Here is a 16,243-nt window from a genome sequence, read left to right as displayed (position 1 = left end):
AACCATTAAATCTGTTAAGATGGATGAAAACTTCTCAAGAGCTCTCTTTAGAATTTACTGTACCAGTCAGTGTTCCCTTCAAGATGTGTGGCCGTGCAGCAGCTGAAATGCTCCAGCGCACATAGCCTTTGTGACCACGCAGTTGGCATTTTCTTTTATATCATGCTTTATTAAAGTGCCGTGCAGTTTTCAGGCCGCGTGAAAATTTCCTGCTCAGAGCAACAGTGTGGCTGTAAAAGAAATAGGGGGGACGTTGTTTGCAGTGACCAGCGCAGTGTGTGCTGTTGCCTTGTGTAGCGTGTGTTCGTGTGCCGAGAGAACGTCCGCACCGCGAGTCAATGGTGTGGGTCCGATCCCCTGGTCACATGGTTGCCCGCTGAACCCTGACCGCTGACGTCACGGCAGCAATGGCGCCGCCCCGCCACTTCCTGCGGCGGCCCATTGTTCTGGGGGTGGATGGAGGCGGCGGGGCCCGGCCGGGCCTGGAGCGCCCGAGGCCGGTCAGTGGCGGCAGGGCGGTCCGCTGTGGCAGCGGCTGGCCGGTGGGTGAGTGACTGAGTGGGGCCGGGGCACCGCTCAGTGCTTCATTAAAGGAGGGAGGCAGGGACCTGTGCGACCCGGGGAAGGTACTTACCCCTTAAACCCAACCCTCAACCCCCTTCACTCTTCAGTCCCCAACACTCAGCACCCACTCATTCTGAAATCCTCACTCCTCCCATTCCACCCTGTCCACTTTCGCACCCTCTCCATCTCCTCTCTCCCTGGTCACCCTCCTCTACTGATTCCCTTCTCCCTGGTCCCTCTGATTCCTATCACTGATCCCTCCTGATTACACCCCTTCGCTCTGATTGCCCTTCAGATCCCTCCAGATTCCCCCACTCTGACACCCCCAGAACCCCAACTCTGACCCCCCAGATCACCCCACTCGGACCCACCAGTTTCCCCCACTGAAACCCCTAGTTTCCCATACTCTGAAACCCCCAGATCCCCCACTCTGACACCCCCAGAGCCCCCACTCTTGACACCCCCAGAACCCCCACTCTGACACCCCCAGATCTCCCCACTCTGACCCCCCAGATCTCCCCACTCTGACCCCCAGATCTCCCTACTCTGACCCCCCCAGATCTCCCCACTCTGACCCCCAGATCTCCCTACTCTGACCCCCAGATCTCCCTACTCTGACCCCCCAGATCTCCCCACTCTGACCCTCCCAGTTTCCCCCACTCTGAAACCCCCAGATTCCCCCACTGAAACTCCCAGATTACCCCACTCTGACCCTCCAGATTCCCCCACTGAAACCCTCAGATTCCCCCACTGAAACTCCCAGATTCCCCCACTCTGACCCCCCAGATTCCCCCACTCTGACCCCCCAGATTCCCCCACTCTGACCCCCCAGATTCCCCCACTCTGACCCCCCAGATTCCTCCACTCTGAAGCCCCCAGATTCCATCACTCTGAAGCCCCCAGATTCCTTCACTCTGATGCCCCCAGATCCCCCACTCTGATTCCCCCAGATCCCCACTCCGATTTCCCCCAGATTCCTCCACTCTGATCCCCCAGATTCCCCCCTCTGATTCCCCTCCGATTGCCCCCCCCCCGATTTCCCCCTCCCTGATTCCCCCACCCTGCTCCCTCTCTCTGATTTCCCCGCCCCTCTCTGACCCCCCCCCCCCCGCTCTGATTCCCCCCTCCCTCCCTCCCTCCGCCTGCCCCGGGGTGTGACATGGCGATTATGATGCCGCCGCCGTCCGTCAGTAATCCCGCTCCCATCAATGAGTATAGATTTATCTCTAATACTTCAACTTTTAGTCCGGTGAAAAATCCAGATTTGCGCCTCGACGAGCCCCCCTCCCCCTGGGCGAGGAACGTAAGGCAAAGCTCCCTTTCTTCCCTCTCCCTCCCTCCGTCCCTCCTCCCTCCCTCCGTCCCTCCTCCCTCCCTCGGGTGTCGTTGCGTCGATCCCATCTCGGCGGATTGGATGAAGTGTAGCCTGTCTGTCGTGTTGCTCTCATGATGGCTCCTGCGCCCGCGTCGCATGGTCTTTTTGTTGTTGTTGTTGCCGCTTTTCAAACGGTGAACGTGTTTAAATCGCAACGCGCGTGTAAATCGTAGCTGCTTTCACTCGTGTCAGATCCTCCGCGGGCAAAACCAGGATGGAGAGGTCAGAAGCGAATGTTTTTTTTTGTAAACTTTGTGTGTGTGTGGTAGTGAAGCATGGGATCTTAGTGGCTTCATCGCTACAAAAGGGTTCCCCATGTGTGTACAACGTGTGAACTGTCCCACGCTACCTTCTCGGCATTGTTTCTGGACGATGGAAGTTGTGATTTATGACGCCAGTGTATCATCCTTTGAATTTTCTGCCGTAATCGTTGACAGATGTAGATATTTTTCCCCCCTTTGCGTCCTGCTTTTCGTGGACTTGGCGGAATGGCTGCGCCCTCTGATCTGGTTTAAAAAAAGCAGGTGGCTGTAACTAGCCACCTTTGAGGGTGAAATGTGCCTTGGAGGGTACTTTATTTTTTTAGCATTCAGTGGTGTTATTTTGCAATTTGCCAGCATATTCCACATCGAGGTCTGTGGTTATACGAGAGGTGCAAGTTCTGAAAGTGCAGAATGGGCAGGGAGAAACTCTGCATACTGATCACCTTGCTGTGGAATTTTTGAATGCGCTGAGCTTTTTGTTTGCAAAATATTCAAGATTATTTAATGTCATTTCCAGTACACAAGTGTATAGGAGAACTAAATAATTGTTACAGCACAAAAAGAAACCCGATAATATAAAGAAAACAATGATTTAAATACATAAGATAGCTTATATGCATTGATTGTATGTCCATGAAGTGAAGCTATGCACATAAGTGGCTGTACATAAGGTGACTGACAGGAAATGATAAAGTAGAGGTGGTTGGGGATGTGGTGGGGTGGGTTTGTGGGTGGAGGTGCTTTCCTTACTGCTTGGGGAAAGAAACTGTTTTTTGAGTCCGGTGGTCCTGGCGTGGATGTTACGTAGTCTCCTCCCTGATGGGATTGGGACTGACAGTCTATGAGCAGCGTGGGTGGGAGCATTTAACTGGCTCTTTTCTGGCACCTCTCTGTATACATGTCCTTTGGTAACGGGTAGGAATAATGAGGGTGTGTTTTTCCAGTCTTGGGAAACAGACCTGAGAAACGTAACCACAAGTGAAAATGCTGTAGGAACTCAGCGTGTCAGGCAGCATCTGTGGAGAAAAATGGACGGTGGACAATTTGGGTAGACATAGAGATGATAAATATGGGGGAGAAAGGGTCAGGCTAGATAGATGGATCCAGATGGGGAGGGGGTAATGATAGGCAGATGGAGGAAGGGCCTGTCCATTTCCCTCCACAGATGGTGCCTCACTCACTGAGTGCTTCCAGTTTTTTTGTTTAGAAGCAGGTATTGGTTTTGCTGCATGGACGAGTGAAGAAGCTTGTCTTGTGTAATGTTTATACAAATCAGGTTGAGCATCTTCATCAGGACCCAGGTCTTGGCCTGAAACGTCGACTGTTTATTCCCCTCCATAGATGCTGCCTGACCTGCTGAGCTCCTCCAGAATCCTGTGTGTGTTGCTCTGGATTCCGAGCATCTGCAAAATCTTGCACCCTTTTCAGCTTGACAACGTCTCTCCTGTATCAAGGTGACCAAGTTACAATGAATCTGGCCACAAATGGAATTTAGAGTCCAGTTTTTGGTCCTTTGTCGCAAGAGAGGTGTAAAAACTTTGGAGGGGGCACTAAAGGACATGTGCAAGTGGGTTTAAGGAATGTAGATCTGCTGGAAATATTGGGTGGGTTGATTCCTTGGGATGGATGAGACTGTGATAAACTTTGATTAAAGTAGTTAAAATCATGGAGAGATGCACAAAGGTTGAAGGAAAACTGTTCCATTTGGCATGGGAGGTGGTGTGAAGAACATGCAGACCTTGAATGTGATTGGCAAAGAAACCAAATGCAAAAACCAAAGACAAACAGAGTTGATTGTCTGAAGGCAGATTTTAATTGTAACGAACATACTGTGGAATAGTAGAGCAGAGTACAGGCCCTTGGCCCTTCAGACCAAGATGTTGTGCCGATATTTTAATCCACCCCAAGATCAATCTAACGCTTCGCTCCCACATATCCCTCTGTTTTCTTTCAGTGAGATTCAGATTTATTTATTTATTACACATACAGTACATCGAAACACGCAGTGAAACGTGGAAAGTGTGGGGTTTCCCTGGGTGCTCTGGTTTCCTCCCACAGTCCAAAGACGTACTGGGTAGATTAATTGGTCATTGTAAGTTGTCCCATGGTCACATTAGGGTTAATTGGCGTTGTGGAGTTGCTGGGACAGCGTGACTCGACGTACTAGCAGGGCCAATTCTGCGCTGTATGGTTAAATAAATAAAGACACCAGTGGGTCAGGCAGTATCTGTGAGAAGAGAAATAGTTAAACCACATCAAAAACCCATCAGACTGCCACTTCCCACACTCAGTTTCCATAAGACAGTAAGATTTAGGAGCAGATTTAGGCCTTTTGACCCCTCTGTTCACACTGGCTCCTCTGAATCAATGCCTCCATATTACAATCCTTTCTACAGGACCTTCAGTTCTTGCCCTTGTGCTTCTTCACACCTACTCAATACCGTTCTGGCATTGCTGTCCTCCAACTTTGGTCACTGTAATCATCCTGAACGTACTGGTTCACTCTTAATAATAATAACTTATTGATAGATCACTTTTCATGCAGACATTGTCATTCAAATTGCTTTACAGCAGGCTAAAGTGCAAACATGAAGATAAAAGACAAGATATAAAATGAAAATAAAAGACAAAATATAAATAACCTGAAAATAAAAGGCAAAAAGCAAGGTTAAATAAATAGGTTTTAAGCTGGTGTTTAAAAGTGTCAACTGAATCTGCTTCCCTTATAGTTTTAGATATTGAAATTCCACAGTTTAGGAGTGTAGTTCAAAAAAAGCTGTCCTGACCAGTATCTTTTGAGGGAGATAGTTTAAATTTGAGATTGGCTGAAGAATACCCGAGAGCTCGAGTGGGATTGTGAAACAAAAGCAGTTCTGTGATGTACTCCGGTTCCTGAACATTCAGAGCTTTCAAATCAAGCAAGAAACTTTAAGATCGATTCTAAAAGGTACAGAATCTGTCTTCAGCTGATAAGGCCTCAGGGTCTGGTCTTTTGCATGCTCCTTAAGGCTTAACGAAGCCTTTGACAGTACAGTACAGGTTCACTCTTGGATTTTCCTGGGTTCTGTTCTGGTTAACTTCCTGTAACCTGAACTGTTCCCGTCAGAAATCAAGCCTGTCTGAGTTCCCACATGGTAGATTCATCCCACCGGTACGTGTGTGGGCTGTTTGTAAGTCAGAGTTATACAGCAACACAAACAGGCCTCTTGGTTCAACCAAACTATGTGGACCAATCCACACTTGTCCCATTTGCCCATGTTTGGCCCATAACCTTCAAAACTTTTCTTTCCGTGTACCTGCCTCAGTCTTTTAGAAGTTGTTATTGTACGCAACTCGACCACTTCCTCCGGCAGCTGATTCCACAGAGATACCACCCTTTGTATTAAAAAAAAAGTTACCCCTCAAGTTCCTATTTAATCTTTCCCCTCTGCTTTAAACCTGTGCTATCTAGTTGTTGATATCCCATCTGGATTAAAATATTATGTATTCACCCTGTCTGTGCTGCTCATAATGTTATACACCTCTATAAAGTCATCTCTCAGTCTCCTACTTGATAAGGAATAAAGTCCTCGCCCGTCTGACCCTCTCGGTAACTCAGTCCCTCATGTTCTGGCAACATCCTTGCAAATCATTTCTTCAGTTAGTAACGTCTTTCCTATTAGCAGAGAGACAAAACCGAGCACAATACCTCTCCAGTGTCTTGTACTCCAGGCTTTTCTACCTAATGTCTTGACTTAATGAAGGTGGGGAGGACCTGGACCCTCATTTCTCCTTTCTTGAATTGTGAAGCACATTGAGTGCTTCTGTCGCATTAAAGTTATTACACGAATGAACGAGCTTGTTACTGTCTAAATGCAAAAAGGTACAAAACTATTCTAATAAGCCTGTGATACACAGTGAATTTTGGTTCATTGGGACACATCGGGACCAGGACATTTTGGTCCGATTAAGCAGTTTCCTCAATTAGCCAACGTTTCCTGGAAATAGTTAAAAAGGTATAAAAAGATAAACTGCCATTTAACCGAGTAATAAATTATGTATTTAAATTAAATACAGAACAAATTAGAATACTATCAGTATCACTACAGTACTATAAAACTGTGTTTTAGTTCCTAATAGTTATCGATAGAGCAATTCATCCGGTGTATGCCACTGTGTTCTTATGATTGACTGGAAATGAACAAAATCAGGGACGATACCTAATACAGATAGTGGACTGCCTTCATACAATGCTGTCGGCAGTTTCATCCTCTAAATCTTCATTTTCATTGTAACTTTCAAGATGATTGTCAATAGCTTCAAATTCTGTGCAGTTTCTAACTCTTTGAAGTAGTGAAATCGTTTAATTTTCACTCCTGGCCATTTCTGGCATCTCCAAATCTGAATGCTTGAAACCGCAGTGAGCAAAATAGTCCTGAATTATCTTACTGCTTATCTCTGGACAAATACCAGTGACAAAAATCACTGCTTTTTGAAGACAAGCACATGCAGCTGACACTATTTGAAAACTGTTTGCTCGAAGCACAGTGTAGTGTCTAACGTGCACATGTGGACTCATCTGACACTAGTTAGAAACTGACAGCATTCTCCTACCCCAAATAAACAACATTATACTCCAAACAAATGAATGGAGTCCTGGCTATATTCTCGATTCGTTTTTGTTCTTTAAGAATTGTCCCATAATTGGCTGCCCTGATTAACCGGTGACCCAATTAACCGGATTCACTGTATTCTTAAACAGTCCCTTTCATTTCAAAATTCTTTCCCCACAATGCAATTACATAACATAGTTTCTTTTATTTGTTATAGTCCTTGCAGACGATACAAAAAAAATCGCCTGCACATTTCATTCAGTTGCTCTTCTTAAAGCAGCACCAACTTTGATGACTGACTATTTTACAAACACCCACACAACTGGCTTTTAAAAATTCTATTCAGTTGCAGATGAATTCCTTTTTTTTTTGTTTTTGCCATTTAGTGTCTGAGAACATCAGCTTGTACGCCAGCAGTGGCCATTTTATGTGATAAACCTGCTTGTTAATACACATATCTAATCAGCCAATCATGCAGCAGTCCCATGCATTAAAGCATGCAGAGATGGTCAAGAGGTTCATTTGTTATTCAGATCAATCATCAGAATGAGGAAGAGATGTGAGCTGAGTGACTGACTGTGGAATGGTTTTTGGTGCCAGATGGGGTGGTTTGAGTATCTCGGAAACCATTGATTTCCTGGGATTTTCATGTACAGCAGTCGCTATACAGTCTACAGAGAATTGCGCAAAGGGAAAAAATCAAGTGACTGGCATTTCTGTGGGCGAAAGCACCTTGGTAATTAGATTGGTCAGAGGGAAGTTGCCAGATTGGTTCAAGCTGACAGGAAGGTAACAGTAACTTAAATAATCATGCGTTACAACAGTGGTGTGCAGAAGAGCATCTCTGAATGCTCAACATGTTGAACCTTGAAGTGGATGGGCTACAGCAGCAAAAGACCACGAACGTACACTCAGTGGCCACTTCATTAGGTACAGGTGGAACTTAATAAAGTGCCCACCGAGTAGATGGTAGTAAGTTTTCACTGGGATTCTACGTTAACAGAGTAGAATCGGAGTTGTGGCTCAGCTCTGGCTTCCACTCAGAAGGTCAACAGTTTGGAATCTATCTTCAGAGACTTGGGACTTCAATGTATTAGAATTTGAGGGTGGCATGGTAGCCAGGCAGTTTGCGCAACACTAACTGATCAGGGTTCAATACCCGCCACTGTCTGTAAGGAGCTTGTACCTTTTTACCGTGACCGTGTAGGTTTCCTCTGGGTGCTCTGGTTTCCTCCCACATTCCAAAGGTGTACGGGTTAGTGTTAGTGAGTTGTGGGCATCCCGTGTTGGCACCGGACATCCTGAGACTGTGTTAGTCATTGGTACAAGTGATGCACTTCACTGTATATTTTGATTGGAAATAAGGAGAGTCTGTAATCTTTTCACCAGATTATTGCTCAGATTGGAGAGTAATAGCTATAAGCTGATGTTGGGTGAAGTTAAGTTGTTTTCTCTACAGTGTCCATGGCTGAAGGAGGGAGCTGGTTGAAGTGTATAAAGATATGGGAGACTTGGTTAAGGTAGATGATCCTTTGCCCGGGGTGGCGATGTCAAATACTAGAAGGCATGTTTAAGGTGAGAGGGGAGAGTTTAAAGAAGATTTGAGGCAAGTTTTCTTTCCCCCACATGGTTCCTGGAACACACTACCTTATCAGATGAGGTGTTAAACTTACCTACTGTCTTGAATATAGACAGAAGAACCCAGGAATCTCTTTTGCAAATGATCAGGAATTATTCTAAAGATTAAATATTAGATTAATTTGTCATGTACAGGGAAATGTGACGTTTTTTGTCAGTGACCAATACAGTCTGAGGAAGTGCTGGGGATGGCCCACAAGTGTCACCATGCTTCCAGTGCCAACGTAGCTTGCCCACAATTTATTAATCCTAACCCCCTACGTATTTAGAATGTGGGAGGAAACTCCAGCACCCGGAGGAAACAAACACGGTCACGGGGAGAATGCACGAACTGTCCTTACTGATGGTGGTGGGAATTCTCAAATTCCTCACAGTTCCTCATTTTCACTCGGCAACACTGAGAAACAATTCTCAGACCACTGTGCCATTGTGTGTAAGACCTTGCTGCGTATGAAAATGCTGTCACATTCCTCAAAGAAGAGGCACCCCTGGAGATTCTGAAGGACTTTACACTGAATTTCATTGATTCTGTTATGATTATTATTCTAATATTGTATTTAGTATGCCCGAAGAACATGAATCTCAGGGTAGTATATCATGACATTTATGTACTCTGATAATAAATTTACTCTGACTCTGTCGCTAGCACATCTCCCTTTCTGTTAAATGCACGCAATATTTTAATTAGTCCTGAGTAATTTATTTATTTATTGAGCTACAGCGTGAAACAGGCCCTTCTGGCCCTTTAAGCCACACCAACCAGCAGTCCCGCGATTTAATTCAAGCCTCATTGTGAGACAATTTACAATGACCAATTAACCTACCAACCGGAACATCTTTGGACTGCGGGAGGAAACCGGAGCACCCGGAGGAAACCCATGCGTTCACGGGGAGAACTTTCGGGCAGCGGCGGGAATTGAACCCGGGTCACTGGTGCTGTAAAGCGTCGTGCTGACCACTAGGCTGTCATGCCATCCCCATTGTTCACAGTGACCCGGGAAAGTGCCAGGGTGGTGGGTTAGGAAAATTTAGTGGCCATTGCAGCAATAAGGCTCCTGGTTGCTTCTTTCTCCTTGGAGCAACTACTCCAACTACTTACACGTAGGTGTTAGGTGGGATTGGATTCAACTGGACTCCGATAGCCTTCCTTTTCACGTCACTTCCTTCACTCCACTTCCTTGAGTTCACTTTTTTCTAAAGATTTAGTGATCTTTTAAAGATTGGCTTTATTTGACACGTGTGTCAGGGCCATAGGTAACACCCAGTTTAGACCAGGTTACCGAGCATTGATAGGGTTGGGGGTAGAGGGTTTGAATCTGAGGCCCTTTGTATGATTTCATACCTTGTTAGCCCATGGATTGTTGTGGTGTATCTCAAGTTTCTAGTTTGAATGATGGTGCCTCTCATTTTCTGATCTTGAAATTGCATCAAGATGTTGGTTCTCAAATACATTTCTGTAACGTGTTAGGAGTGCTGGCCAGCTTTTCAGCAGCACGTTGTGCTTTTTGTTTTGATGTTAGAACTTCGCAGCCTCTGGCGAATTCTAGTGCGGCAGTGGGTGAATAGCTGGAGTGTTTTGATGGCTTAGAATTACCAATAAATTGCACCACTCTACAGTGAAAAACTGTGCAGTATTAAAAAGACAGTTCACTGGACGGCATCAAGTACTACACTGCGGAATAAAGACTGGAGGAGATTGAACGGGCATTTCAAGAAGGGTAACAGAGGATGCAGATGGACAGGGAAACTCTGGCCAGAGAGTTAAGTTTCACATTGGAGCACGAGATCAGAAAGGTAACATTGGAATACTAGAAGTTATTGAATCTGTTGGGAAGGGCAGAGAATAATAAGAGGTGCTGAATTTTGAACAAACTGTAGAGTGTAGTGCACTGCGTACTCTACAGTTTTAGCAATTTTGACTGATAGTCTATATCGATGGCTTTCATATTTTATAAAGTAATATTGGGTCTCCCCTCACTCTCCACCGTTCCAGAGAAAACAATCAGAGTTTGTCCAACAATTCTCCACTATAAGGGCATAGGATGCCATTTAAGGGTCGCCGACTGTACATTTTCCTCCTCAGATGCTGCCTGACCCACTGAGTTCCTCCGGAAGCTCGTTTTTGTCTCCAGATTCTAACATCTGCAGTGAGGAGAGAAAACACTAGGGATTTACCAGATGCTGGAGGAACTCAGCCAGTCAGGCAGCATCTGTGGAGAGAGGAATAAACAGTCGGCGTTTTGGGCTGAGACCCTTCTGCAGGACCGGATGAAGGTCTTGGCCCGAAATGTCTGCTGTTTACTCCCCTCCGTCGATGCTGCCTGAGTTTCTGTGTGATGAGAGAGAAGATATGGAATGAAATATGATGTGTTTGAATAACTATTTCAAGAGAAAATGAAGATCCTGCCTTTACATGGGGCCTTCATAAACCAGAATGATGTCCAGAAATGCTGCTGCTCGATGAGAGTGGGGTAGAATGTGAGTCATTTTCTCTCTCAGAGCGCTGGAGGTATTCTTTATTGTTCTAGGTTCCAGCACGTACAGTCTCTTGTGTCTCCTCAGTCATTTTCACACTGTGGCTTCTGCATTAAAGGTGGTTATTTAAGACTGTAAGATATAGGAACAGAATTAGGCCATTGGCCCGTTGAGTCTCCTCTGCCACTTCGTCATGGCTGATCCAATTTTCCTCTCCGCCCTTTAGTGTATGATATGAATTAGATGGTAATCTTAACCGCACCAGGAGCTGTATATCCATTTGAGCAGGAAGATAGTACATCAGTTCAACCCATTCTGTGTTGAATTGCTAATCTGTGTAAGAATTGAGCTAATGGCCTTCCATTTGGATGACGAGGGGCTAAAGATTGCCTCTGATTTCCAGGGAATGGAACTTTCTAAAGTCAATAGGGCTTATTTGGTAAACTTGGTTAAGCCACTGGATCGGTATCAGATTTAATATCACTGAAGGGGCAGAATTTTGAAAATGAAAGGGAAGTCTTTGTGATGACTTATTTTTCCGCAGGTAGTTTAAGCAGTCAGCAACAACTTAATTAATGTAGACATAGGAGATTCTGCCGATGCTGGAAATCCAGAGCATCTCACACAAAATGCTGGAGGAACTCAGCAGGCCTGGCGGCATCTGTGGAAATGAATAAACTGTTGACGTTTCGGGCCAAGACCCTTCTTCAGGACTGGAAAGGAAGAGGGAAGATGCCAGAATAAGAAGGTGGGGGAAGGGAGGAAGTACAAGCTAGGTGGGTGGGGGAGGGGGATGAAGTAAGAAGCTTGAAGGCGATAGGTAAAGGGATGGAGAAGGAATCTTTCCCGTTTCTTCTCTCTGGCATGAGTAGAGTGTTTACTTCTTGGTTGGCACACTTTGTAATAGAATTGCAAAGCGTTTTTTACTAGAGGGATTGTCACTGATTACAAATAGGAAACTCACTCACTTCAACACTGAACTGATTCTGTTTTCAAGGGCAGTACTACTCATTTCTCAGTAGTATTTCAGAATCAGGTTTAATATCACTGGGATATGTTGTGAAATTTGTTGTTTTGTGGCAGCAGTACATTGCAACAAACTGTAAATTACAGTAAGAAGTGTGTGTATATGTTAAATTATTAAATAGATCGTGCAAAAGCAGAAATAAAAAAGTTCTGAGGTAGTGTTCATGGGTTCAGTGTCCATTCGGAGATCTGATGGCAGAAGGGAAGAAGCTGCTCCTGAATCATTGAGTTTGCGACTTCAGGCTCCTGTAACTCTTTCCTGATGGTAATGAGAAGAGGGCATGTCCTGGGTGGTGGGGGTCCTTTATGATGGATGCAGCCTTTTTGAGGCTCTGCTCCTTGAAGGTGTCCTGGGTACTGGATAATTTATTGTTTAGTTTGTATTTGCACAATTTGTTGTCTTTTACACATTGGTTATTTGTCTATCTATGTCACGTGCGGTTTTTCATTGATTCTGTCTTGTTTCGTTGTATCTACTATGAATGCCTGCAAGAAAATGAATCTCAGGATTGTGTACAGTATATACTTTGTCAATAAATTTACTTTGATTTGATATGACTTCTCCAAGCAGGTTTGAAGGGATGGTGGGCTAGCACAAAGTATTTTTCCTTTGGTAAAAAGAAAGCAAACTGAAGCTATAAATGCACCCTGCTTGCCCCTCCAACAGAGTCGGCCTCCGCTATAGTTCTGAGACATGACTAAACTGCAAGACCTCACTCGATTAGCTTTGACTGTTCACGCCCCTCCTTCCACCCCTGCTGTTTCCTGCTTCAGTAAAGAAACAGGACAAAGTGGTTGAGAGATGAAGGGAAGAACTTGTGGAGATGTGGGGGGGGGGTGCTTTCTTTTTAAGGAAAATTCCTGCAGATAAACCTACTGAACATTTGTTTCTCCTTTAAAACAAAAAGCTAATCAGAGGAACCACACTGTTCTTTGACAATTGATTTTTTTAAAAAATGGAATGTTTTCTTTTGAGATGTAAGCTAAAGAAAGGGTCCCATCTGAAATTAATATTTATTCTGCCTGTCAGCATCTCTCCCCTCCATACCTCCCCCCCCCCCCCAGCCTTTTATGCTATTGATTTCCCCCTAGGCCTCTTTCTTTTAACCATTGCTGATGGTTGCTGAAGTTGACCACTCGCCTCTTATAGCGATGGGCTTTTCTTTTCGAAATAACAACAGCCTTCAACGCTGGCGCATTTCTTTCTATGTGTGGCCCTGTTCATCCCACAGTCAGCAGCCGCTTTTTTGAATTTTCCTGCGGTGCAGAGCACACAGACTGATCGACGCAGCAATAAAGCAGGAGCAGTAATGTTCGCTGAAAATGGCAGCAGCGCTCAAAAGCGTGCATGGATGGAAAGAAAATCAGGGAAGCGGTGATTTGCATCGGGAAGACGTGTATGCAGCTGCCTCTCCGCTCAGGGTGGAGAATCGAGCTTCAGTGGGATCAGTTTTTGTGCTGCCTTCGCTCCGAGGTTGGCTTAAGCAAGGATTTGTGCTGGAATCCTGAACGACTACAGCAGGACATCATCTCCGAAGTAAAATAAATAGCAGAAAAGGCTGGATTCACAGCAGGTTAGGCAGCATTCCTGGTGTAAATATGGGCTACTCTGCAGCCATCAACATCAACTCAATTATAACTTCAGAGGGAATTTAGGGTTTTTTTCGAGGTGTTCATTTGCTGTTTTAAATGTTGATGCCCATGTCTCCTTTTTATTAAAACAATGCACTAAAATATTCTTTTGAAGATAATGATCTTAGTTCTCTTGATTATGCCTCTGATGTGTGCATTTTCAATGTATCTGTGCTGGCGTTTTGTAAGGCGAAGAGTGGTGAATGCTGAGGTACGGCCCATCTGATCCCCACACGAGGGTTCCATATTTCTCTTCTCCCTTTTGTTTCCTTGAAGCCAGCATGTCCTTCTATTCTGAAATTTGTTTTCAAGTTTGCATATCTAACTCCACTTGTTCAGCGTCAAAATCAACGTGGCAGTGTATAAGAAATTGTTATTAATATTTTTCTAGCCTGTGTTAAGAGAAATTTGGGGCCTCTGTATTTGTAGCTGGGGTTGAAGTGTTGTGTATTCTGACAGTCTCCTTTGCTGCAGAATGAAATATTTCATTTTCTCAAAAACCAACTTTGGCAAACTTGAAACGTCACTTTGGTAGATTTTCCCCACTATTTAGCTAAAAGTTTGACAACCATTAGTGTTTTCTGATCACTCTCTTCACTTGAAAGAACTGATAAGGCTTTGTCATTGATCAAAAGTAAATAGTCATGAATAAAGTGATTGTACCACGCCTTTTTAAAGGTTTCTTCTCTCAGGCAGCTAATCTGATAACCGTTTTTAGTTAGTCCCCCTTTATCTGCAACCCGTCACTACTCTGCACTGTAAACACTTTAATTCACTTTTTATAATGTGTACACTGTCCTGCACATTGTCAGACACAACAGTCAGTCACCAACATTTGGTAGTATATATTACCAAGTGCTACCCTGAGGTTCAATTTTCTTGCAGGCATTCACAGTAAAACAAAGAAATAGAAACAGAACAGTTGGGCTCAACGGACGTTATTGCAGCTCAGGGCAGTTCAATTCCAATGGCATCTGTAAGGAGTCTGTATGTGCTCCCTGTGGAATGCTTAGATTTCCTCCAGGTGCTCTGGTTTCCTCCCACAGTCCACAGACTTACTGGTTAGTAGGTTAATTGGTGGTTGTAAATTGTCCCGTGTTTGGGCTAGGATTAAATCAGGGGCAGCACGAGGGCTGGAGAGGCCTATTCTGCACAATATCTCATATAGAATCAATGAAAAACTACACATAAAAAAGACTGACAAGCAACCAATGTGAAACTGTGCAGATACAAAAATCAATTAATAAATGAATAACTAAATAATACTGAGAATATGAGTTGTAGAATCCTTGATAGTTGCGTTCAGTGACCAGTTCAGAGTTGTGGTGAGGGAAGTTATCCCCTCTGGTTCAGGAGGAGCCTGATGGTTGTAAGGTAATAACTGTTCCTGAACTGGTGGTGTGGGACCCGAGGCTCTTGTACCTCTTTTCCAATGGCAGCAGTGAGAAGAGAGCATGGCGTGGATAGTGGGGGGTCCTTGATGGAGGATGCTGCTTTCCTGTGGCTGTACTTTAACTTCAGTGTTATGTTTTATTTAATTCTGTATTCTGAGGCTGTGGGCCTGCTCCAGCTGCTCTGGGCTTTGTGTCAATGGGCTCACTTCCGTTTTGAATACTGTTGCTTACTTTTATTGTTTGCGCAATTTGTGTTTTTTTTTCTCTCCTCATTGGGTGTTTGTTAATCTTTTTTAAATGGGTTCTTTCGGGTTTTGTGGCTGCCTGTAAGGAAATGAATCTCAAGGTTGTATAACTTATACTTTGTACTTTGAGCTTCTTTATAATTGTATATTGTTTCACCCTTACCAACATACCACAGCAAACTTCTGATCCATGTAAATATATATGGTGAGTAAAGTTGACCCTTCATCCTTGATCGACACTTGAAATGTCTGGATTTGAGGTCCTGGATGTAGAGTTGCCTTTTTGAACAGAATCAGATGTGGAGTGAGTGCTGTGATCAGCTTGATATCGTTCCAGAGATTGAAAAGAGCCAGCAGACACTTGCAGGATTAAGGGTGTGCTAAACCTACCTTTCGAAATAGTTTCAAATGGTGGGTTCCCCTAAGGGATTGTTGCAGTCAGACATTCAAAGAAGAAAGAGCTGCCTTAAATTGACTAGGGTGTAAAATCCAATGCACTAATTATTATTTTTGAACTGTTTGGGTAGCTGACAGATGACACATTAAGAAAATCCTGCAGCCATAACCATATGTGCTATTGAAATAAGATGGCACGTCAGCTTATTCTCACCTTTCATGAATGGACTATTAACACATTCTGAGGCCTTTGTTGTGTGACTATCCGTCGTTAAATGGCTGATTAATGGGGCAGTCCACCGGACAAAGGGTGCAAGGTCACTTCAGATCACTGGGGGGTATGTGCTGCAGCTGGGTAGCAGGGAGAAAAAACAACCGCACTTGTGTATAACCAGAACAGCTTTTTCTTATCAGGAGATTTAGTGCTTGAGGAATGAGTGAAGGCAAATCCTGCACATGAGCTGAACTCTCTGTGGTATTGGTCTTCCCAGGCTAGTAGATCGTGACGTGAAACATACTAGTTAGAACTAAACGCTTAAAAAAAAACTGGTGTGGCTTATTTTGCATTAGATCTGGTTCACATTTTTCCACCTATATGCAACTCGAAAAGAAGATTTAAATGAGATCCACGTTTTTTTGTGTG

The 16,243-nt window shown here is 44.4% G+C and overlaps 1 protein-coding gene across 5 annotated transcripts in view; it reads left to right on the top strand.

The window, feature by feature from the left end:
* Positions 1-408: 408 nt before the first annotated feature.
* Positions 409-16,243, top strand: part of LOC140717337 (ubiquitin carboxyl-terminal hydrolase 49-like) — a 93,781-nt gene continuing 77,946 nt past the window's right edge. For 2 of the 5 annotated variants that reach the window (XM_073030822.1, XM_073030818.1), the window contains exon 1: positions 409-546. The gene's annotated coding sequence lies outside the window, so the exon portion shown is untranslated. Of the gene's footprint in view, positions 547-2,001; positions 2,162-13,173; positions 13,508-16,243 lie in introns of those variants that run through there. The other 3 variants (XM_073030819.1, XM_073030820.1, XM_073030821.1) reach the window with 3 other exon arrangements.

The sequence above is a fragment of the Hemitrygon akajei genome, chromosome 27 (genome assembly GCF_048418815.1).
Source record: "Hemitrygon akajei chromosome 27, sHemAka1.3, whole genome shotgun sequence".
NCBI classification, from domain to species: Eukaryota; Metazoa; Chordata; class Chondrichthyes; order Myliobatiformes; family Dasyatidae; genus Hemitrygon; species Hemitrygon akajei.
The sequence above is the reverse complement of the archived record's forward strand: the minus strand, read 5'-3'. Positions and strand labels throughout refer to the sequence as shown.